This window comes from Cibotium barometz, chromosome 52 (assembly GCF_041138505.1).
Source record: "Cibotium barometz isolate CiBa-2024 chromosome 52, ASM4113850v1, whole genome shotgun sequence".
Classification (NCBI taxonomy): Eukaryota; Viridiplantae; Streptophyta; class Polypodiopsida; order Cyatheales; family Cibotiaceae; genus Cibotium; species Cibotium barometz.
This window is the reverse complement of record NC_141097.1, coordinates 767,301-793,523: the sequence shown is the minus strand read 5'-3', so window position 1 is coordinate 793,523 and position 26,223 is coordinate 767,301. Positions and strand designations below refer to the sequence as shown.

Sequence of the window (26,223 nt, the reverse complement as noted above, 5' to 3'; positions counted from 1 at the left end):
TGCACACTCTATCATGGTATCATTGCTATAGGCTTATGTGTTTTTTTAACCTCATCTTCAGCCCTATTTTTTGTCTCTCATTTTTGCCTTTTTCTCTGATCTACTATTGCTGGTTTGTTTTCCAATTATACCTTGTGGTGGAAGGTGAAGGTGAAGGTGAAGGTGAAGGTGAAGGTGAAGGTGAAGGTGAAGGTGAAGCTGGGTTTATGTGGAGTGGATATCTACGACTAGCTAGTCAACTGCTAATGTCACCCTTCTTGCTCTCTCTACAGTTGGTGTGTCTAGGGCACACCAACGGTGCCTCAAGCACAAGTTGATGCTTGGGAGGAAAATGATCGCCATGTTTTCTCCTTTCTAATGTTGAATTGTCATGATTCTATACTCTCCCATGTGCGTATAGCAGATGCGGCACATGAAGTTTGGAAGGCCCTTGTAGATCTTTATGAGATTAAGTCTCTAGGAAGGATTTTGTCTTTCGAAAAGCAGCATACAAACCTTTTAGTGGCTGCCTTTCCTTTGTTATCTGCTTTCATCACACGAAGATGAAAGATCAAGAAGACAAGCTTGTTGTATGTGGCAAGAATATCTCTACTTAGGATATGGCTAGTAGCTCCTCTCCAAGCTTCTAGGGAGGTTTGATGCTTATTTTGAGTCTCTTGTTTCTTCTCCTCGGGTCGTTCCTTTACTTGGGAGGAAGTGCTTCCCTCCATTATGAAGATTGAGTCTCGCTTTTGAGGAGCATACTCAAACCTCTGGTTGTTCTGATGGAGCTTTGGGTGCTCAAGATAAAGGAAGAATCGACAGAAGAAAGGGAGACAGGGTTCTGACAAGAGCTCCAAGGACACCAACAAAGACAAAGACAAAGATAAATCTTCTAAAAACGAGGACATAGTGTTAAAACCCTAAGATCTCTCTAGATAATTGTTATGCACAAACATGCATAAATCAGGCATAAACTCATCCACCCGACCACCCCCGAGCCCAAGGGATGCACACATGAGATATGATGAAATACATCATACCTTTACCTTGATGTCTTATACCATCATAGAGGTATAACTCCAATCCAATAGCATGTAGCTATAGTGTGAAATGGTAGGTAAGTAGATATGATCCTCTACACAAGAGAGCATAACATAGCCTTGGCCTCACAAGCCTCCAAGCCCTCAAGCCTCCTTTGAGTGTGTCCCATGCCCCTATTATATAGGAGGGCCCTCAAGTGACTCTTGACTCTCCATTTCCATGTGTGACCCTTGGATGCCTGACCCTAACCTTAACCCTGAAGGTTAGTCCTAACCCATGCTCCACTAGAGCTTGTTCCCATGCTCCCATGCTCACAAGCCTAATGTGGGTTAGCCTCCTAGTATATGCACACATAATGTGCATATAACATACTTTCCCTCTCTCAAAACATTGCACTCTTGCAATGGAAAGAAGGAGAACTGCGCTGAACAATCTCAATCGACTCCCAAGTCGAATCCTCTATTTCCTTAATTTTAACCTCAGGGATTACTCAACTACAAAGTTTTCTTTCCCTGAATTCAAGTACCTTATCAGGTTCATGTGAAACATAGAATAATTCTTCGACTTCAACCAGAGACATATGCACGAAGCATATCCTCTACAATCTAATTCATACGCTCTATTTGTCCATCAGACTGCGAATGATTAGAGGAATTCATATTCAAAGTAGTTTCCTCGTTGTAAACCATTCAGAATAAAGTAGAAAAACATAGCATTATAAAACAGCAGAAACTAGAGATACGTCAGCGCCCCAACGTACCCACATCTGCACATGAAATTATTGATGTCCTGATTTACCCATATCAACATAGAGAATCATCAGCATCTCGATGAGTCACATATGTCCATCCGTAAACCATCAGGTTGACTGTATAAATCACCTAAAGTACGGAACTAGAGAGAGAAATGCCAACAAAGGAAAAATCTAAATTTTCTTAATCCAAACACAACAAGATAAACTCGTTGAACTCTAAAGAAAGAGATTTCAACAAGTGAAAATGTTGACGAGATTACACTCATCAATACATGTAGGCTATAGATAAGAGAAGTTTATCTAGAGAATGCCCACACTATAACTTTTAGTGAATTTAGAAAATGAGATTGTCTTTGAATGTTGAGGTCAACATGCTAAGTGATGTAAGCAAAGCAATAATCTTGAGCCCAAATTATCCCATAAGATACAATATGTGAGAGATCACTAGCGTACCATACCACCATGATACCCCCATACATACCTTAACAATTTGAAAAATCCCTAGTATGCCATGTAGGAAATATGAATAAAATCTTGTATAAAAGGAATAAGATGGTCTTCTCCCAGACTTTCACATACTAAAATCTGTCTCTATATTCCTGAGACTACATCAAGGAATAACTCTTTTCGAGTACATCATTAGAAAAGAAATTGAATTATTGGTACCTTTCTAATGATAACTACCCAATAAACAAAATAAAGTTAGGGTAAAAAATAACTCACCTAGATACATAAGCAACTAGGTATCCAAGTTGGAATATGTACAAAAAGTACAAGAAACATAGTCCAAAACTATGTGCAAAAAATTAAAGGCAAATACTACCTTTCAAAGCACATGATATTATCCAAAAGATCAAAAGATCCTTAAAACCATGGATAAAAGCATAGATGCTCCTCGAATCCATAAAAACCATAGTTGATCATAAAAATCAATGCATGCCATCTAATGGTCATTAATCATGCTGCCAAAAGAAGCATTAAAATTGGTGGCCAACTCATCAATCTGAAGTATATGAACGTGGTGTCGCTCAAGCAAAACTCTAAAGTAAGCAAGTGAAACACATGTATGTAGCACTCATTAAAAAATCCCTAGACACAAGTGATCTAGGCAAAACCTGATGAGTCATATAAAACTTGAAAAACATCCAATAAAATCTGCCAAAACAAACAGATCAACTAACCCATAATAGAATTTGTCTTAGGCTTAAGAAATTAAGCATAGACCACACTTAAACAAGTGCAAAATAAATTATCATAAAAAAGTATCAAAGGTGAAACACACTTTTTGAACACATATTCTAGCCATCAAAAGTATGGAACATGTCCAAAAAGAATGACTAAATAATGGTAAAAAATCATGAAAACATCATTTAGAATAAATCCAAACAGAAATATCTACTAATACGAGATATAATCGTATTAATAATATGTGAATAACTTGCATCTATCTAATGTCAGCACGTGAAAACGTACTTAAACATTAAATAACTCTCAAAAATATTAAATTCTCAAAAAAAAAGAATTATCATGATTTTTTTCTAATTTTTGATAATTTTATAAGACCTCAAAATACTATAATTTTGAATTCCACCAAACCTATCTTATGGCATTCCAAACCTATATTTTTCTAGAAAATTTTTAGCAATTAGATTTGCCAAAATACCATTCATATTTTAAAAATACCAATTTTTAAGATTTTTTAAAAAAAATTCTAAAAAAATTCTAATTTTTTCCGATAATCTCATCGTTTACGAAATTTTCAATTTCGCCCGACAATTCTCAAATCCAATGAAGATTTATAATTTTAATAGATTTTTTAATTTTTTAGGTAAAAAATATATTTTTAAAGGAATTTGAATGGTCACGGGTGCCCGAATGGACACACCACATGCTAAACACCAACCCCATATTTTCTACAAATTTAAAATAACCTGTCTAATTTTTAAGAATTTTTTAAAATTTTTAATTTATCCCGAACACATTTAGAATACAAACGGTCAAAAAATTTTGGAATCCCAACGGTTTTCCCAGAATACGAAAAGCCAAAAGTTTCGAAAAAATAAAAAGATTTAAAAAAATCAAAATGTGAAAGATCAAAAGTTTCTGGAATCCGAAAGGTCAAAAGATTTTCCAGAATTTGAAAAGCCAAAAGGTTTCCCGCGAATATGGAAAGCCAAAGGGTTTCGAGAAGAAATTTTCAAAAAAAATTCAGAGATTTTTTTTCTCAAATGTCAAATTTTCTCTATTTTTTAGGCTTTTTTTCAAGCTTTTTTAAAAAAATTCAAAAGCTTTTTTTAAAATTAAAAAAAGTCTTTTTTAAAAAAACAAAAAAAAAACAAAGCTTAATAAGCTTTAATAGAAGCTTATGGAAAACAAATATAGGGTGGGGGACGTTTTTTCGCCGCCGGCTGCTGCGCAGCCCCCCCTGCCTGTACACAGAATTGAGAGAGAGGAGGTTCTCTCTCGTCCCTCTCCTTCACTCCATTTCCATATGGAACCTCTCCACCCCCTCCTTCTCTATAATCAGAGAGGAGGATTAAGATTTGATTAATTTTTTAATTAATCTTGATAATCATAATTAACTCCTAATTATAATTAACATTAGTAAAAAAATGTGTTTTTTTAAGAGATGTTTATACACGTGAGAGAAAAATAGAAGAAAAATTCAGAATTGAGAGACGAAGAGGATCTCTCGCACACAGGAGAGCATTCAATGCATCAACATGCTGCTCCCTACTGCATTTCAACAAAAAATCGATAGAAATTTGATCGCATACCCGCGAAAAAACTCGTAAAAATGTATTAAAAATATATTTTTAATCATAAAAATACTCAAAAAATTTCTTAAAAATTAGAAAAAAAATCCTAAAAAATCTTAAAATTTAGGAAATCCATTCTACCAAAACTATCCAAAATAAAATATGTGGTATTTTTGTAAAAACTTCCATTAATGCTTATTTTAAGCCACAAAAAATAAAAAAATAGCATTAAACTCACGAAATTCTCCCGCAACGTCGATTTGTCCATTGAATAGTAGTAACACGTGTTTCAATCACCATATCGATGATCCACATGCAAATCATCAACACAAATCAATAAAATAATATTTTTATTAGTCAATATTAAAATTTACTTCAAAAAATACCAAAATTTACAATTAAAAAAATAACAATTAACTAGAGATTGCTCTGATACCACTGTTAAAACCCTAAGATCTCTCTAGATGATTGTTATGCATAAATATGCATAAACCAAGTCCTCAAGCCTCCTTTGAGTGTGCCCCATGCCCCTATTCTATAGGAGGGCCCTCAAATGACTCTTGACTCTCCATTTTCCGTGTGTGAGACCCTTGGATGCCTGACCCTAACCTTAACCCTTAAGGTTAGTCCTAACCCATGCTCCACTAGAGCTTGTTCCCATGCTCCCTTGCTCACAAGCCTAATGTGGGTTAGCCTCCTGGTATATGCACACATAATGTGCATATAACACATGGAGTGTCACTACTATGGCTAGAAAGGTCATAAATAGCTCCAATATTACAAGAAGAATCGGGATGAAGAAGGAAAGGACTCTACCTCTACATCAGTGTCCTAGACCAAGAAGGATGATGGTATTCTCCTATTAGCTAGTACTTCTTGTGCGCTAGTGCTTGTGGCTTCTCATGATAGGTCTTGGATTGTGTATAGCAGTGCTATTGCTCGCATGACACCTCATCAGGATTGGTTCAAGGACTTTACTGTGCCAAGACAGGCATTATCACCTTTGGTGGTTCTTCTTCCATGCTAGTTCATGGACTTGGCACCATTCCCATCTTTTCTTCCTCTCTAACGAGACAAGAGGTACTTCTCTGATGTTCTTTACATTCCACATTTAGCCTTTAACCTTTTTTCGCTAAGGGCTCTCATAGCTCAAGATGCATAGGTGATCTTCTCTCAACAATTACTATTCGTGATAAGGAGACTGATAAAATCTTGGCTCAGGGAGTCCAGGATAGTGGCATATACAAATTGACCACTTTGCTATCTCGTGGTTCTTCTTTAGCTCTTTGGCATGCTCAGTTTGGCCATTTGAGCTATCAACTTCTTCAGTGAGCTTCACAGGATGGGTTGTGGTCAAGGGTTTACCGACCATCAAGGCTCCAACTTCCATCTATTCCTCTTGCTTACAAGGGAAGCAAACTGAGCCGCCTTTCTGAAGAAGGAGGTGACACACAAATCTTGACATCACTTACTCTTTTTCATGCAGACTTGTGTGGTCCGATGAGTACCTCATCTTTGAGTAAGGCGTTGTACATGCTTGTGATGGTGGACACTTCTGACCTGTCTTGCTGATCTAATCAATAATGTAAATAGCTTCATCATTATAGTGAAAATAGGAGTAAACGTCTTGTACACTTTTCTACGTGAACTAGAAGAAGGAGAAAAGGGTTGAACCAACATCTAGTAAGTCACCTTAGCCCTCATCAAATCCACTACAATAGTGTAGCTTCCCATGCATCTAGTGACTATAAACCTTATGAAAGACCTTCACATCCATTTGCTTGAATGGCCACTCTCTTATGTGCAACTAAGGATTATGCAAATTATAAACAATTTGGTTGTGGAAACAAGTGTCTCCTACAAGTCAAATCTCGTGACGTATGTAATAGACCTATGCTAATCCCTTTACTACTTTTCTAACTAGCCAACATCAAATTTGTACTTGGCTTTATACACCCACTTAGTGTCAATAAACTTATGTTATGGCTGCTCTATAAGGTCCCAAGTGTGGTTCTTTATGATGGAATCATACTCTTTCTACATGGCCATCATTGATTTTGGATCTATTTGCACCTCCTAAAAACTTGGGCTCTTAAACCTTCAATATCTTTGCCATGAGTGCATCATTGATAATGCTCGCTTGGGCCCTCTTTTTCTCCTCTATCGTCTTTGACAGCGGCAAGGATGGCCAATGGATTCTTACCATCTGAGTCAACTAGTGTGCCATATTTTCCCTTTATAGGTCTATTGTCTTCATCATCAAATTCCACCTCTATGAAATGGGTGTAGATAACACTTTTGCCTTTAAAGAGGGAGCCCATAGGTCTACATTTAGTAGTTTTGATTGCTAGATAGTGATCTCCTTGTTTTGCTAGATAAATTAGAGAAAGCCTCCTCATCCACTTGATGGGCTTGTTCCAAGAACATCACATCATAGCTCACCATAATCTTTCTTGCCTCGTGGTCATAGAGCTTGTCACAAATTGTACCTTGGAAAGATGTAGTTGTGGCTTTTTAGATCCAACTTGGTTTGGTATGACGAGCCCACAACATGCATAAACATTCCCTTCTAAATGTTGAAATGTGCTACTAAAGGTTTCTTAACCGGAGTAGACCTCTTTGGGTGCCATCCCTTTGTCCATTCCCCTCTTGGGCATAATCAAAAGGGGTGCTTTCATGGAGGAGCAAGCATATTACCTTGTGCAAATCGAGAGAAAGCTGTAGTGATTAAAACCAAGGTATAATTAAGGCTTGATAGTAGAAAAATAGAGAGCATGAGAAAAAATGCAAGATTTTAACTTTATTGCACATAAAGAAAATGTAGATAAATCAAGAGCTTCACATGAACATAAATGGAAATACTACATAGTGCTAGGAATGGCTAAAGGGATCTCATAACTACAAGGAAGCTAGTGTGAGTAATGGAGGATAAGGAACATCCTATCCTTGGGCGGCTAAAGGGACCATACATGTAAAGCTAGTGTGAGAAATAAAAATCGGACATCATATTCTAATTTGATAGGAATAATATTAAAATAAAAATATCTTATAATTAGTCTTTAGAAAGTTGATCTCACATTTTTCATAAAGCACAAAAAATTGAGAGTTTTTATTTTTTTACATCTCCTCAATCTAAGCTATAGTTTCCAAGTCATAACCATTTTTACACCATATTTTAATATGATTACAATAATAGTAAAATAAAAATTCACATAATAAATGATTCATTTTTGTTTTTTATAGCTCGTGAATTCGAGCTATTTTTTGTAATTATGGACATTTTTCTACCATTATAAGCGTAGAGTGTTAAAGGATGGACACATAGGGCTTGAAATTAGGGCATATCAAGACATATATGGCCATCTTTTTTTATTTACACATAGCAATAGAAAAATGGCCATATCCTATAAAGTGTAGCTCAGATTGACGAGCTAAAAAAAGGAAAAAAAATCATTTTTTATGCTTTTTCCAAATATGAGATAAAACTTATTTTGTAAGGTAATTTTTTGTTTCAACGTTACTTTAAGTTATGTGGTGGTAGAAAAATGGCCATACCACAATAGCTCAGATTGATGAGGCATGAAAAGAAAACAATGCTCAATTTTTAATCTTTAACCGACTATGAGATGAAAAGTATTTTTTAATAAGATGTTTTTGTAACATTAATCATATAAAAAGGATCCACTTTTGTGCCTTTTAGAGCCTTTCATGTAAAACTCCACATCAATTTATATTAATTGAAAGCAAATTTCAAGTACTAAAAAACTTTTAAAAAACATAATATTTCATAGTCACCATTTAGGGACATTCAAAAGACAGCTTACGTAGGATTAGGATGGACCATGAAGGTTTTAAGACAAATATCTTAAATTAGATTGAAAACAAAAGAAAAATCACATACTAATCCTCTAGCAAATATGTTAGATACATTCACCTCAATATTCCTCTATAAATTCGGGTTGGGTTTGGGTTTTGGACGGAGGGCCTTATCCTCTACCACTCCTATGGTGCAACTAAACATATAATGGGCTCATCCTCTACCACTCCTACGGTGCATACTTTGCATATCCTCTCCCCTATGGGATATTCTCGACTCTACTAGTCTCTACTCTAAGGCAATGGGAGGATACCCTAAACTGGCCAAGGGTAGTACACATGGCATGTAACATTTGTATTTGTATGTATCCTAAGATCTCCATGAATCCATCCTCCAAGAGACTCAAGAACTTATGTCTATAGAACTCACACTTCTTACCACAGTGACACCCCATGTTCGATGTATGTGTTCAAATAGACCTCTAACCATATGGTCCGGTTGATCTTATGCCGTGAGATCAAGGCAAGGAGAATCTAGGCTGGACTAAGATGGCGGGAGATGGTCTATCTATATGCCATGTGCATGAAACCACTCAACTACCTTTGAGAACTATGCATGTATGGTAATGTGGTGATTGTGTGGATGTGGAGGGCAATCCAACTTGTCTCACCTGCTCCCTCTCTATCTCATGATATAATTGCATAGATGACCCTAGTGCTAGCCATGGGAGGTGATCTCTATCAAGTGTGTATACATGATGAATGTTAAGTGGCCGTTAGAAAGAAGGCATGCCAATAGTACCACCCCAAACTTTGCATGTATAATGTCATGTGGTAGATGGCTTACTCTTGTTCATGTGTAACATCATCACATGTAACCTCTATGCTCCTTCACCCCAAACCCTACACGTATAATATTGTGTGGTACACATGGCTTACTCCTTATCATGCATGATAAATATCACCACTTGAAGCCTTCCCTAGGCCAAGCTCCCAAAATGTTGCATCATATATAGTTGCTAGTGTCGAAGAGCTCTTGGAAATATGGTTGGAATAGTTTGCAAATGGGCTAGAGAGGCGCGTCTCCTCACTAGTCAATCATGGTCATGCAAAAATGGGGACTTGTAAAAGTATCTCCCAAGGTATATTACTTATGTCCACTCTCCACCGATGCCTCTCTATGTAGGAAAAATGATCAATTAGATGTATTGAAGACCATACCCTTGGTTTTTCCCAAATTATTGACCAGAAGGTCTACCCTCTTGCAAAATTTGTGCAATGCATCAAGTGTTTTTGTGAACAAAATCTATGCAATGCATCAAGTGTTTCTGTGAACCCTAGGCTAAATCTGAGATCAAAACAATGTCATTAGCACGATATGATATGGGCACTTCTATCTGGCCCAATGGTGAGCCTCTTACCATGTAGTAATCCATGTAACAATGCGGGCACTACCATTTGGACCAATGGTGGGCCTCAACGTACAAAATTTCCCACAAATATTACAATCACACTAATTTAGAGATAGAGTACATGTGACAGTGGGCAGGCCAACTTGACTCCAATAGTCCACATATGTATCCCGAAAGGCCATCGGGTGCACGTACTCTGCCAAGTATTGCCTCATAGTGCCATCACACCCCATATCATAGCATTTGAACTGGATCTCTTACATTCATCCTATTAAAACAAGATCCAAGGGACAATGTCAAAGGCTTGCAATCTCTTTCACGACCTCTCCTCCTCTAAAGTAGCCCATAATGTAAAGATAACGTCCAAGATGGAGAAGTTTGTCCTTAAACCTAGCAAGATGCATTAATACCAATTTGATGGAATGAGTTTAACAACCAAATACTTAACTGAGCAATTAGGATACCTTGAATTACAAGCTTGATAGGAGTATATATTAAAACACAGATTGACTACAATGTCGATTGATCTCAATGGCTCAAGGTTGCGCTTGGGCTTGCGTAAAGAGCCCTCAAAAACAAAATGTGAAGGGTCTTTACCCTTGGAACATCCACACACCTTTTCATCTCTCTTTCATACTTCATATCCCATTTTGACATTTGATAATCCTTATGACTGAACCCTAGTCTTGGACCAGTAATTGGATTGAACCTTTTCACATGGAGAAGACAGGAATCGAGTGGACAACTACCACTTTCATGGTTGGCTTTATCATAGCCAAGCTATTTCAGACTGGCATGAAACGCAAACTCACCTCGTAGCTGGTAGAAAACAATGAGTAAGCCCTAGCTAGAACAAGGATGTTTCTTCATTATCCCAAGAAAATAGTATGTATTTGGACAGTCACGGAGAAATCAAAAGCCTCACCTAAGATTATGTTGCCACGTTAAATGTACACAATATGCAAAGGAGTGTGTGACAATTGATTTTAAAAATTAGCCAAGCCATGCATTTTTATTTCTGTTAAAGTATGCATCGCGCGAGTGTAACCAAATCTAGAAAAAACAGGGTCATGTAGGGCTTGGTTTGTTTTTCCCTTGGTGTATTTCTGTGGCATGGTATCCACCAGTGTGATCATGGTATCAACAACTCCACACAATTAACAGGCCATAGAGAGATCAGTCCCTCATAAAGATGGCCAAAACAGCCAGATCTCCGCACAAGCAAAACCCTTTCAACACAAACATTCTAGGTGGGCACGAGACTATGCCCACATTTTGATCCACATGATGTAAATTCACGGTCTCACCACTCCCCAAGACACACCGTTGATATCTGCACAAAAGCTTCACCTTCAACACCAGAATTATAAACCAAAATGAAACCTCCCAACACTGCCTGCCCGCTTATGCACCTTACATGTTATCAGTGATGCCAATCACACTACCAAATAACACACTACCATGTCATTAGTGTTGCCAATCACACTACCATGCATTGGCACTTGCACTATTTGACAGCATCTTGCTGCTTGCTCCTGTTGGGATGATACCATCTCTTCTCAACCACAGCCCTTCATTCCCCTTTCCAGGTCATTTCCACACTATCATTTCCATCTTGTCACGCCTCGTCACGTTTTGCCTCCACCCCTAAAATAAGTGTCTCCACAGAGTGGCTTGCTCTTTAAGTGGATAGCCTTGTCATGGCAAGTGTTCCCAAGGAAAAAATTTAGTGCACAGCACGACAAGCTCAGGGAAAACTAGAATATAATAAGCACTAGATTTTGTTAGAAATATTAAGAGACTAGCGGCACTTAGACAGGATATTCATCCTCCATCAAAGGTGCACCAATTGAAAAAAATAGAAGCAATTGAAATGGTGATTACAAAGCTTTTATGGCTGACATGAAGCTCTCTGAGAAAAATACTTTGCCAATTGTGTGATCCATTCATTGGAGGCAGCAGAAGTCTCCCAGACCTTTTCAGCAATGTGCATGATGCAACACAAGAACGCTTTGAGCTCCAGTAATAATTTTATCTGAAATTCGGACTTGCTGAAGCTCCCGCCCATCCCTGCTTGCGCTACCTGCACACCTGCGCCCCCCGCCTACCTGCCTGCTCGTCCCCTCGCGCCCCCCTCGTTCCTCGCGCCTCCCCTTGCCCCCCCCCCCCCCCCGCCCCCCCGCGCCTGCCTTCGCTTCTGCGCCCCCCTCCCACGCTGCACTGCCCGCCGCCCCTCCTATTGCCCCCTCCGCCTGCCTTCGCTGCTGCCCTCGCTGCACTGCCCGCCGCCCCTCCTCGCCTTCGCGCCCCCCCCCCCTTCTTCGCGCCCACCTCCCCTCTGCAGCACCCCGACCCCCCCCCCTCCACCAGCACTTTCTCCACCCCACCTCTCTTGCGCACAGCTTCCACCCCGCCCCCCCCCCCCCCCCCCCCCCCCCCCCCCCCCGGCCTTCTCCTTCGCCACTTCACCCCCCGCCCCCCCTTTCTTGCTGACTTCCGCCCCCCGGGGTTTTTTTTCCTTTTTCTCCGGCCTTCGTCTTCCGCCTCTCTGTGTGCAGCTCATTTCTTGCAAGATCTCCGCTTTCGCCTCGCCTTCGCCATAGCTTCAGACTCTGATGGAGGCTCCTCCCGCCCCGCCTCAGAGGGACTCATCCACAGCCCCCTCGCCCGCCCCTGAGGACACCCCCATCAGGCTTTCTCTTTCGCCAGAAGAGGAAGCGAGCCTCACCGCAGAGGTGGAACGCCTCCAAGCTCATTCCACCATCTGCCGTATAGTCGGCACTCACCCCAGAAGAGGGCCCGGGATCTTCTCCAGGCCCGCCTTCTTGCAAATGTGGGCAAGATCCTGGACGTACAGCTACTGGGCCATGGACATTATTAGATCGAGTTCCAGACCGCCCAGAGCGTGGCCAAGGTCCTTGCCATGAGTCCCCTTGACATCAGGGGTGCTTGGGCTTTCTTCAGACCTTGGCAGCATGGCTTTGACCCAGCAGCGGCTGAGCAGGGAGAGCGCCTTTTTCACGTTACAGTTTGCTTCCCTAGACTCCGTCGGGAGTATCTTCCGCTCCTCTCTAAGGCTAGGAGCATTGGTGGGCTCGGTACTAGGATCATAAGGAGTAGAGAGCTCCCTCTTGATGCCTTTAGCATCACAAAAGTCCTGAAACTGTTTGGACATATACTCTCCACCATTGTCGGAACGCAAAGCCTTCAGTGTTTTGCCAGTTTGATTCTCAACAAGAGCAACAAACTTCTGAAACATTGAGAATGTATCACTCTTCAAACGAAGAGGATAGACCCACACCTTGCGTGTGGCATCATCTATAGCAGACACAAAGTATTTTGCCCCTCCCAAAGAAAGCTGAGGCATCTCACATACATCTGTATGCACAAGCTCTAACTGAGCATCTTTCTGTCCAAGATCTTTCTTGTGGGGGCATTGGAGTTGCCTGCCATATATACAATGCTCACAAAACTCAAAACTTGAAAACTTTAGTGAAGGCAAGTAACCAAAACGAGACAATTGCTCCATTCCTTTGACACTCATGTGTCCCAACCGGCTATGCCACAGAGAGATTTCCGGCAGCTCGGTTGCATTTACATTAGCATGGTGACAAACACCTGCATGCATGAAGTAAAGAGTGTCCACCTTAGAGCCTCTGGCAACAACCAGTGAGCCCTTACTAATCTTCCACTTTCCACGACCAAATGTGGTAACATAATCAGCATCATCAAGCTGTCCAGTAGAAAGCAGGTTCTTCTTGATCTCAGGCACATGCCTGACATCATGGAGCATAAGCTGTGAGCCATCTGAAAACACAACCCCCACATCACCTCTGCCAAGAATCTTGCATGCATGGTTATCACCCAAATAAACTACTCCTTCATTGCCAGCAGTATACCTGACAAACAAGTCTCTGCAACCTGTGACATGAAAGGAGGCACCTGAATCAATGATCCATGAGTGCATACCATGACCATCTCCTATAAGAAGTGAATGGGCATCAAGTGAAGACGTGAATAGGACTTCATCCTCACTGTCACCTGCATGTGACACATTGACTTCTTCAATCTTGACTCCACTTTTGCCCTTTGGCTTTACATCTTTGTCTTCATCTTTGTCTTTGTCTTTGCCGTTTCCCTTTTCCTTTTGATCATTCTTCCATTTGTAGCATTGCTTTTTAATGTGTCCCATAATGGCATTCCAAGTCCTTTTTGGAGCGAGACTTGCTCCTTCCCCGTTCTTGGCTTTTACCCCTTTGCTGGGATCTCCCACGTGCATTCATTGCATTGGACTTTCCGACATAGTTGTGCTTCCTATTCATCTCCTCTTGAATAAGAGCACCTTCAACATCTGCATATGACAGCATAGCATTCGAATTGCTAGTGGCTGTCATGAATGTGTCTCAACTCTCTGGCAAAGTGCATAAGAGAAAGGTGGCTTTGAACTCATCGTCCATTGCCAACTTTTGATTAATGACTTGGCTGACAATACCATTAAACTCATTTAGATGGGCTGTCATAGACGCCCCTTCCTTCATCTGAAGACCTATGAGTTTCTTCAACCAATACACTTTGCTTGAGGCACTTTGCTGGGCATACAAGTCCTGCAATCTTTGCCACATTCCCCAAGCTGTAGAGCTTTGCCACATTCCCCAAGCTGTCTTCTCTTCACGAATGCTGAAAAGTAAAGAGTCTGACACAGACAACATGATAGTAGATCTTGCCAGCTCATCCATATCTTCCCACTCTTCAGCAGTAAGAGAAGCAGGCATTACATCCCTTTCTTTGATAGGCTTGTGCTGCTTCTTCTGGAGCAACACATTATAGCACTGGGTTTGCCAAATATCATAGTTATGTGAGCCTTCAAGCTTCTTGATGTGAAGCAATGAAGAGCTCTCACCTATGGTTGCCATAGCAATATGCAACCTGTCAATGCCTGACTCCCTGCAAAATGTGCAAACACTGCACCAAAAGCACACAAAGTGCTCACAGTTGTTCTCCCAAAGTTTATCTCCCACTGCAGAAGCACGAATGCAACTCTACTCCCACTGTATGTGATGAAATCACCAAAATCTGGTTGCTGCAGATTTAGGACAGCACCTTAAATGTGCTCTGTTGCCCTTCCAAAAAGTACTGTACAACAGTACCAAGTGCTCACCAATGATGTACCAAATCTGTACCGGCAAGTACAACAACTGAAATTAAGCCTTTACCTCACTCAAATCAATGTGCAGCCATGCCAAAACTTGCACAAAGTTGTACCAAATCTGTACCAGCAAGTACAGCAACAATAAATGCTCTCCTCGCTGTTTAAATGAGTGAAAATCAGACTTTTACAGTCCCCACCACTACATACAACAGTCTCGGACTGAAATTGAGCAAAAGCCCCTTGACTGCAAGCTGATTTCTGAGGATTCAAGGCATAAAAGTCTTGCCTGCTGTTTTGCCAAGCTCAACAAGCATAAAATCTTGAAAAGCCCCTTGATTTAAGATCAATTTCTGATCATACATGGTACATTAACGCACATGAAGGCATCCAGAGTCTTGACGATGCTTCCCCCTGGCCACATATACATCCAATACATGAAAGCCCCTTGATTTACAGGCACATTGAGTGCTTGACAGGCATCAACACATTGCCCAAAGCATCAAATGCGAGTGCCTGCATGCAAATCAATCCAATCGGCACAAAAGCCCCTTGATTTGCACTGCAATTTTGTCCGATTGTGCGATTTCTCACATCATACAGCATGTATGAATGCTTAATTGCACAATTACATCAAAAGCCTTAAATTTCGACATCCAATTTTTTGCAAATTGATCCCAATTGTGACCAATGTCACCCAATTTTGCCAATTTTGCTCAAAAATTGAGCAATTCAGCACCTGTACCTGCTCAATTGATTGAATTGATAAGAAATTCCCAAAGAATTGAAGCAAATACCTCTTAATTTTTGAATTTCTCTGAGATTTGCAGACTGAATTTTGTTGTTGCAAGAGAGGGGGAGGGGGGCACGTCTGATGCTGACGCTGACGCTGTACGGATGGCTGGGCAGCCCTCTGCGCTGCCTGGTTGGGCAACGTGGCTGCTGCTGGGCAGCAGCTGAGCAGCCCACGCTGCTGGCTGCCTACGCCCAGCTGCTGGGCAGCATACGTGTTCGCCAACAAGGAGAGCTTCGCCTTGGAGAAGGTGACGTGGAGCGAAGCAAACTTGCCCAGGGCCAGCGCTACATGGCTCACCGAACCTGGCGGCTATAGGGGCTCGCTCGTAGGTGTGTTCGATGGACGCCCGCCTTCGCCTTAATGGTTCGCTACGATGCGCTGAGCTACCCGTCTGCCTGCATACGCACATCCAGTCGCTCGAGCTCGCCTTCACGGGGACACGTAACGCCGCCTCCGCCTAGTATACGCTTCCCCACGTTCACACAGCCTTACGCCTTGTGGACCAAGGCCTGCTGCAAGCTGCTCACGCTGCCTACGACTTGGCTGAAGAAGCGAGGCAACCAGGGTTACCAGGTCTGCACAGCAACACACGAGTCCGTACAGCACATGAGGTCGTTTTACAGCTCTTCTACGCCGATTTCCAGCTCTGCACCCTTGAGAACAAAACCCTAAAACCAAGGCTCTGATACCAGTTGAATGGAGATAGAATTAGGGTTAGAGTTTCATGTGGGAGACATACACAGAGAAGAAGGGAGAGAGAGAGACATATGGAGATAAGTCAACTCATGGGAATGAGTGTGTGACTCCCCTATCACACATGTATATTGCACTAGTACACATAGTGCACTTAGTATATTAAAAGTACTAAGTGTACTATGTACTATAAAACACATGGGCTAGTACACACTATAAGGGTGGGCATAATGCCTTTACCCCAACATTGTGCACCACATGAGTTTGCTCATCCTGTAAAGCATTGGAGGTATGCATTTCATTGTCCCTGCCTCTTGTATTAGCATCTCCAGCATTCATTGTATGGCTGTCCATAATGTTCTAAGTATAGAGATAGCTAGTGTTCATGGTGATCGTCTCTCACGATAGAAGTAAAAGAGAACCGTATGCTGTGATACCAATGTAACTTGGTTGAACACAATGCTAATCAATACACTTAAATACACTAAGATTTGATAGACACTTGCTCAAATACAAGAAATAAATTGCTAAATTGACAAGAGACAAACAATGAGCCAGAACAGCTGACCCCTCCCTCAAATAAAGTATATTGATCTTGGGAGAATCAAGTACATAGTGTCATGGGCCAACACATGGTAGCAACAATCTACAAGAGAGCACGTAGGACAAGAGAACACTACACAGGGTATGTGATCTTGTAATCCGGTTCCTCCCTCCTGCTACTTGCTTCCATATTTAAGCGTTAAAGCTTACCAATTGCAAGTAGAGTCGATGACAGCGGAAGTCTTCGCGATGGAAGTCCTTCGAGTGAAGATATCTTCAATTTGTCGCATTTCTTCGCGACAAAAGTCTTCAAGAGGATGAAGGGAACCTTGGGAAAGCTTCCCCTATGGTTCAACTTGAGAAAGGAGGGCTGAAATTAAGGTTTTCAACAAAAAGACCAGAAATAACAGCAATAAAGAGAGCTGTTTTGCTGAATTTCAGTCATTGGGAGTGTGTAGAAGAGTGATTAGCATCCGGAAACACTCTTGGAAGCTTAAGAAACACCTTCGTAAGCTTGGAAATGGAGTTGGGAAGGAGAAAGTGCAAAAAATGCAACCCAACAGCCCTCATGAAGGAGGCGCCCATCTCTAGAGAGAGGAGGTGGTGAGTTGTCCAATGTAGGTGGCAGGCAGGTGCTTTGTGGAGCAAGCTAGAGTGGACACATGGTTGGTTACTCCCTTTGTACAAAGGGGATAAGGTCTGGGCGATGGACATTGGGTTATGTCCACCTCGAGACATCAGTGTGTGAACACCGAGCTGGTCATAATTTATAAGTGAGTTTTGGTCGCCCAAAACTTAATGAAGTGTATACACACTATGTGACTTGGTTGAACACAATGCTAATCAATACACTTAAATACACTAAGATTTGAAGAACACTTGCTCATATACAAGAAGTAAATTGCTGAACTGACAAGAGACACACAATGAGCCGGAACGGGCGACCCCTCCCTTGAGTAAATTGTATTACTATTGGAGAAATTCAATACATAGCTTCACGGGCATCCATTGCCAAATCCTCCATGCCAATGCATATGAAATTCAGCATTTAGAAAACATGGTATGTCGATGTAGATCACCAAGGAGCTGCCTTGATGCCCGGCCCGACTTCAGTGCCCATATTCTCTACCATTGGCTCTATGTTCTACCAAGCAAGGTAGCAACATCTTCAAGAGCACATAGGACAAGAGAAATACTACACACGGTGGCTAAACAAGGAGTCCTGCCCTTCTACTGAATAAGTAATGAAAACACATTGTCCAATTAGCTTACCAATCTTCATAGAAGTTGTTGCAAGCGGAAGCCTTCGCATTGGAAGCTTTAGAAGTGTTGATATCTTCGATTTGCCGCAATCCTTCGCGACAAAAGTCTTCAAGAGGATGAAGGGAACCTTGGGAAAGCTTCCCCTATGATTCAACTTGAGAAAGGAAGGCTGAAATTAGGGTTTTTAGCAAAAAGACCAAAAATTACAGCAAAAATGAGAGCTGTTTTGTCGAATTTCAGTCATTGGGAGTGAGTAGGAGAGTGATTAGCACTTAGAAACACTCTTGGAAGCTTGGAAAACACCCTGGCAAGTTGGGTATGGCTATGGAGAGCTTGGAAATGGAGAGAAATGGTGGAAAAACAGAGTTTTCAGCCTCCAAAAATCCTCATGAAGAGAAAACACGAATTTTCTCTTGATAAGTGAATTGGGGTCCAATCAGGTGAGAGGACATGGAGAGATGCCCATTTATGAGTAAAAAGGGAGGATTGAGTCTTGTCCGCCTCGGGACTTCAGTGAGTGTGTGAAGGGAGATTAATTAGGGTTTCATGTGGGAGACATACACAGAGAGAAGAAGAAGAGAGAGAGAGAGAGAGAGTTGTGGGGATAAGTCAACTCAAGCATTGAGTGTGTGACTCCCCTATCACACATGTATATTTGCACAAGTACACAGTGTGCACTTAGTACATTAAAAGTACTAAGTGTCCTATGTACTATAACTTATGGGCTTGTACACACTACAAGGGTGGGCATAATGCCTTTACCCCAACAACCTCCCTCTTAAAGGCAAAGTGCCCTTAAATGAAGGAAAAGAAAAAATCAGCATGTACATGATAATATACAAGGCCATATCAAGGCTGAAACTGGCCTCATCCAATGCCCATCAAGTGTCTGCAATGAGCAAACCGCTCCGGAGGCAAACTCTTTGTCAACAGATCAGCCGGGTTGTCATCCGTATGAATCTTAACAAGCTGAATTTGCTTGTTCTCTATCACCTCTCTGATGAAGTGATACTTCACATCCACATGCTTCGTCTTTGCATGAAAGACAGGGTTCTTTGCCAACTGGATGGCACTCTGACTGTCACAATGCAACAATGGAATATCCCCTGTATAACCCAAATCAACCACTAACCGAGATAGCCATAATGCCTCTTTGCAAGCCTCTGTGGCTGCAATACTCGGCCTCTATAGTAGATAAGGCTGTGCACTTCTGCATCCTAGATATCCATGACACAGCACCTCCTGTGAATGTAAACACATAACCGGTAGTAGACTTCCGTTATCTGGATGACCGGCATAATCCGAATCCGTGTAACCATGCACTAATGCATCTTGTTTGCCAAAGCATATGCACATATCCTGTGTGCCCTTCAGGTATCTCATGACACCTTTCACTGCTTCCAAATGCTTCTTGCCAGGGTTGGCCATGTATCTAGAAACCACTCCCACTGCAAATGCAATGTCCGGCCTAGTAGCAACCATGGCATACATGAGACTGCCACAAGCTGAAGCATACGGAATCTTGGCCATATCAGCCCTGTCACTATCCGGTGTGGGTTGTCCATTGCACTAAGTTTCACATATGGAGACAAAGGAGTACTAGTCTTCTTCCCCCCGTCCATATTGAACCTCTGCAAAACTTTGCCAATGTATTCCTTCTGAGACAAATACAACACATGCTGATTTCTGTCCCGAAGTATCCGCATACCCAAAATGTGATTTGCATCACCCAAATCCTTCATATCAAAGGTTTGATGCAGCCTCTTCTTCAAGGCATCCATCTCTTTACGAGATTTCCCGGCAACCAACATATCATCAACATACAAGATGAGGATCAATAGACTGCCATCCAAAGCTTTCTTGGTGTATAAGCAATGATCTATGTCACTTCTCCTGAAATCTTGGGATTTCATGAATGTATCAAATTTATGATACCATTCCCTTGGTGTCTGTTTGAGCCCATAAAGACTCTTTTTCAGCTTGCATACAAGCTTCTCCTTTCCATTCACTGCATAACCCTCTGGCTGTTGCATATATATCTACTCATGGAGATCACCGTGAAGAAAAGCAGTCTTCACATCCATCTGAATCAAATTCAGATCATCATGAGCAACCAAAGCTAATACAGCTCTAAGTGTGGTCATTTTGACCACTGGAGAGAAGATCTCATCAAAGTCCACACCATATTCCTGCTTGAAGCCCTTAGCCACTAACCTGGCTTTGTATCTTGGCTTTGCATCAGGTGCAACTTTGAGCCTGTAAACCCACTTGCATGGCAAAACCTTCTTGCCTATAGGCAAATGCACCAACTTCCATGTTCCATTTTTGTGCAGAGAATCCATCTCTAACTTCATAGCACGCTCCCAAAGAGCCTTGTCTGCCCTCTGTAAAGCCTCCTTATAACATGAGGGCTCCCCACAGTCAGTAAGCATCAAGTAGTCAACCCCTGGAACAAACCTGTCAGGGGCTCTGGAGGGTCTTGTCGACCTCCGTACCCAATGACCATCATTTGCAGGTTGTTGTCCAGCCTGCATATCACCTATTGGTGGCTCCTGTTCCATGCCATAAGGTTGAAATATCATGCTCGGTATCTCCCCTAACTGTGGTATATCCACAGGGATATCTTCTGCCATCTCTGGCTGTCCATTTGGACCATTTTCAGCACCATTTAAGGGCTGGTTTTGCTGCTGTAATGGCTGATTTACAGCCCTTGGTTGTTGTCCATGATGTCCATCATCATCAAAGATGACTCTGCCAGGCTCCTGTTGCCTTGCAGGCTCCTTATACATGCATGTTTCATCAAAAATGACATCATTGCTGGGTATAATCTTTCTATTCACTGGATCCCAAATACCCCATTTCACCTCTGTCACCATATCCTAGGAATATGCATTTGTGAGACTTAGGATCAAGTTTGGTGCGCATTTCCTTGCGTATGTGCACGTACGCAACGCAACCAAATACTCTCAAGTGCTTGTATGACGGAGGCTTCCCTGTCCATACTTTCTCTGGCAGTTTCCCACCAAGCCTCGTGTTAGGTGACCTGTTTATAATATGAACGGCTGTCATAACAGCTTCAGCCCAAAAACCATGAGGTAACGCATCATGTGACAACATAGAACGGACCTTTTCCTGAATGGTCCTGTTCATCCTCTCTGCTGTCCCGTTTTGTGGAGGATCATAAGGAGTAGAGAGCTCCCTCTTGATGCCTTTAGCATCACAAAAGTCCTGAAACTGTTTGGACATATACTCTCCACCATTGTCGGAACGCAAAGCCTTCAGTGTTTTGCCTGTTTGATTCTCAACATGAGCAACAAACTTCTCAAACACTGAGAATGTATCACTCTTCAAACGAAGAGGATAAACCCACACCTTGCGTGTGGCATCATCAATAAAGGACACACAATATTTTGCCCCTCCCAAAGAAAGTTGAGGCATCTCACATACATCTATATGCACAAGCTCTAATTGAGCATCTTTCTGTCCAAGAGCTTTCTTGTGGGGGCACTTGAGTTGCCTGCCATATATACAATGATCACAAAACTGAAAACTTGAAAACTTTAGAGAAGGCAAGTAACCAAAACGAGACAATTGCTCCATTCCCTTGACACTCATGTGTCCCAACCGGCTATGCCACATAGAGATTTCCGGCAGCTCAGTTGCATTTACATTAGCATGGTGACAAACACCAGCATGCATGAAGTAAAGAGTGTCCACCTTAGAGCCTCTGGCAACAACCAATGAGCCCTTACTAATCTTCCACTTTCCACGACCAAATGTAGTAACATAATCAGCATCATCAAGCTGTCCAGTAGAAAGCAGGTTCTTCTTGATCTCAGGCCCATGCCTAACATCATGGAGCATAAGCTGTGAGCCATCTGAAAACACAAGCCTCATATCACCTCTGCCAAGAATCTTGCATGCATGGTTGTCACCCAAATAAACTACTCCTTCATTGCCAACAGTATACCCAACAAACAAGTCTCTACAACCTGTGACATGAAAGGAGGCACCTGAATCAATGATCCATGAGTGCATACCATGACCATTTCCTGTAAGAAGTGAATGGGCATCAAGTGAAGACGTGAATACGACTTCATTCTCACTGTCACCTCCATGTGACACATTGACTTCTTCAATTTTGACTCCACTTTTGCTCTTTGGCTTAACATCTTTGGCTTCATCTTTGTCTTTGTCTTTGTCTTTTCCTTTGCCTTTTTCCTTTTGATCATTCTTCCATTTGTAGCATTGCTTTTTGATGTGTCCCTTCTTGCCACAATAATGGCATTCCAAGTCCTTTTTGGAGCGAGATTTGCTCCTTCCCCGTTCTTGGCTTTTACCCCTTTGCTGGGATCTCCCACGTGCATTCATTGCATTGGACTTTTCAACAGAATTGTTCTTCCTGTTCATCTCTTCTTGAAGAAGAGCACCCTCAACATCTGCATATGACAGCATAGCATTCGAATTGCTAGTGGCTATTCTGAATGTGTCCCAACTCTCTAGAAAAGTGCATAAGAGAAAGGTGGCTTTGAACTCATCATTCATTGCCAATTTTGATTGATTACCTGGCTGACAATACCATTAAACTCATTTAGATGGGCTGTCATAGACACCCCTTCCTTCATTTGAAGACCTATGAGTTTCTTCAACCAATACACTTTGCTTGAGGCACTTTGCTGGGCATACAAGTCCTGCAATCTTTGCCACATTCCCCAAGCTGTCTTCTCTTCACGAATGCTGAAAAGTAAAGAGTCTGACACAGACAACATGATAGTAGATCTTGCCAGCTCATCCATATCTTCCCACTCTTCAGCAGTCAGAGAAGCGGGCATTACACCCCTTTCTTTGATAGGCTTGTGCTGCTTCTTCTGGAGCAACACATTATAGCACTGGGTTTGCCAAATATCATAATTATGTGAGCCTTCAAGCTTCTTGATGTGAAGCAATGAAGAGCTCTCACCTGTGGTTGCCATAGCAATATGCAACCTATCACAGTCAATGCCTGACTCCCTGCAAGATGTGCAAACACTGCACCAAAGCACACAAAGTGCTCACAGTTGTTGTCTCAAAGTTTATCTCCCACTGCGGAAGCACGAATGCAACTCTACTCCCACTGTATGTGATGAAATCACCAAAATCTGGTTGCTGCAGATTTAGGACAGCACCTTAAATGTGCTCTGTTGCCCTTCCAAAAAGTATTGTACAACAGTACCAAGTGCTCACCAATGATGTACCAAATCTGTACCGGCAAGTACAGCAGCTGAAATTGAGCCTTTACTTCACTCAAATCAATGTGCAGCCATCCCAAAACTTGCACAAAGTTGTACCAAATCTGTACCAGCAAGTACAACAGCAATAAATGCTCTCCTAGCTGTCCAAATGAGTGAAAATCAGACTTTTACAGTCCCGACCACTGCATACAACAGTCCCGAACAGAAATTGGGCAAAAGCCCCTTGACTGCAAGCTAATTTCCGAGGATTCAAGGCATAAAAGTCTTGCCTGCTGCTTTGCCAAGCTCAACAAGCATAAAATCTTGAAAAGCCTCTTGATTTAAGATCAATTTCTGATCATACATGGTACATTAACGCACATGAAGGCATCCAGAGTCTTCACGATGCTTCCTCCTGGCCACATATACATCCAATACATGAAAGCCCCTTGATTTACAGGCACATTGAGTGCTTGACAGGCATCAACACATTGCCCAAAGCATCAAATGCGAGTGCCTGCATGCAAATCAATCCAATCGGCACAAAAGCCCCTTGATTTGCACTGCAATTTCCTGCAATTTAGGCTTGAATGTGAGATTGCTCACATCATACAGCATGTATGAATGCCCAATGGCACAATTACATCAAAAGCCCCAAATTTTCACATCCAATTTCTTGCAAATTGATCCTGAATGTGACCAATGTCACCCAATTTTCCCAATTTTGCTCAAAAATTGAGCAATTTGAACCTGTATCTGCTCAATTGATGATTGTACTTGCTCAATTGCAAATCCCAAAAAAAAATTGAAGCAAATACCTCTGAATTTTTTATTTCTGTTGCAAGAAAAAGGGGGGTGTCAAATTGATGTTGCTGTGGAGACTCGTGCTAAAGCTATATTTGTGCTGCTTCCTATGGCTCTTGCAGCAAACCTTTGTAGTCGGGCAGGTGCAGGCGTACTTTGACTTTCTCGAATCGCCGTGGGGAACTGTTGAAAAAAAAGACCTACGATCTCCCACGTGTGCGATGGAGAGATCGATGTCGTCGCTTAATCTCCGCCGTGGCCGTCTCGCAACATTCCACGCCGATTGCCGCTGCCTTCGCCTGCGTGTCTTTGCGTTAAGGCCGCCGTCGACTTTCTGCTCTTTCCGCCCACCTGCCTACGACTCTTCTACAGTCGACGTGCTGACACCAGCGTCATCATCACCAGCGTAGAGAGTCGTGCAGCAAAGCAGTTGCTGGAGAGTCGAGCTGTTATGCTTCCTTGCGCACTGAATCGATTACAGATGCTGATACGCTTCCTTGCGCACTGAATCGATTACAGTGTTTGAGAAGAAGAAACCCCTACGAGCCAGGGATTCATGAGCGAGTTGGCTAATGGCAAAGCTCCACGAAGAAGCCAGATAGCAAGAAGGAGCAGGTGGAGAAGAAGGCGAAGAGTGAAGAAGCGAGAGGCGAGAGCTCAACAGGTCTCTGCAGTTCTGTTTGCCATTGCTCTGATACCAGTTGAAGGGAGATTAATTAGGGTTTCATGTGGGAGACATACACAAAGAGAAGAAGAAGGGAGAGAGAGAGAGAGAGTTGTGGGGATAAGTCAACTCAAGCATTGAGTGTGTGACTCCCCTATCACACATGTATATTTGCACAAGTACACATAGTGCACTTAGTACATTAAAAGTACTAAGTGTACTATGTACTATAACTTATGGGCTTGTACACACTACAAGGGTGGGCATAATGCCTTTACCCCAACAGTGTGAACTTGAAAGCGGTCATAATTTATAAGTGACTTTTGGGTGCCCAAACTTTAATGAAGTGGGAACGCACTCACTTATAAATATTGGCCAAGTCCTAAGGGCTATTTGAGCCTAGATTGGGTAATACTTACCACCTGTTCACATGCCACACAACCATGTCAGCAGACAGTTTCACACGCACGGTTCACGGGCGGGCGTCCCCTAGCCCGGAACTACACATAGGTCATGCAGGCATGAAAACAGCATGCAATTTCATTTGCAGGCAAGCACATAAAGATGCTATGCAATGCAGCATTGGCATGAGCAATTTCCGTTCATGAAACCATATAAGATCAAGCGTTTCCAGGCAGGTATATGCGATACCAGACCCAGTGGAAAGCCAATCCTCCAAGCGTTTCCGGGCATGTACACACAAAGGCACAAGTCCCAACGGAAAGCCAAGTCCTCCCGGCGTTTCCGGGCATGTACACAAAGGCACAAGTCCCAGCGGAAAGCCAAGTCCTTCAGGTATTCCGAACATGATAACATCAAGTCCCAGCGGAATATCATATCTAACTATACAGCATGACACGTGTCAATCACATGCATAGGCACATTCCATAAGCCATGGACACCAATCCAATATGTACATAGTGTGAAAGCAAGAGTGAACCATTCGGGTGGCCAAATGGTGACACACTCACTTATAAATTAGTGCTAACTCCTAAGGCTAGGTTTATGACCAATACTTACCACCTGTCACATACTACATAACCATGTCAGCAGACGGTTTCACACGCACGGTTTATGGGCGGGCGTCTCCTTACCCGGAACTACACATTGGTCAAGCAAGCATGAAAACAGCATGCAATTTCAATTGCAAGCAAGCACATAAAGATGCTATGCAATGCAGCATTGGTATGGACAATCCCCGTTCATGAGCCTACCAAAATAGACGTGCTCCAGGCAAGTACACGAGGTACCAGACCCAATGGAACACCAATCCACCAAGCATTTCCGGGCATGTACACGGAGGCACAAATCCCAACAGAAAGCCAAGTCCACAATATCAC

The 26,223-nt window shown here is 42.2% G+C and overlaps 1 protein-coding gene across 6 annotated transcripts in view; it reads right to left on the bottom strand.

The window, feature by feature from the left end:
* Positions 1-9,625: 9,625 nt before the first annotated feature.
* LOC147608656 (E3 ubiquitin-protein ligase PRT1-like) overlaps positions 9,626-26,223 on the bottom strand; it is a 29,606-nt gene continuing 13,008 nt past the window's right edge. The window contains exon 8 of one of the 6 annotated variants that reach the window (XM_086788369.1): positions 9,626-10,032. The gene's annotated coding sequence lies outside the window, so the exon portion shown is untranslated. Of the gene's footprint in view, positions 10,155-10,234; positions 10,584-10,786; positions 11,098-11,134; positions 11,459-11,593; positions 11,740-26,223 lie in introns of those variants that run through there. The other 5 variants (XM_086788370.1, XM_086788374.1, XM_086788372.1 and 2 more) reach the window with 5 other exon arrangements.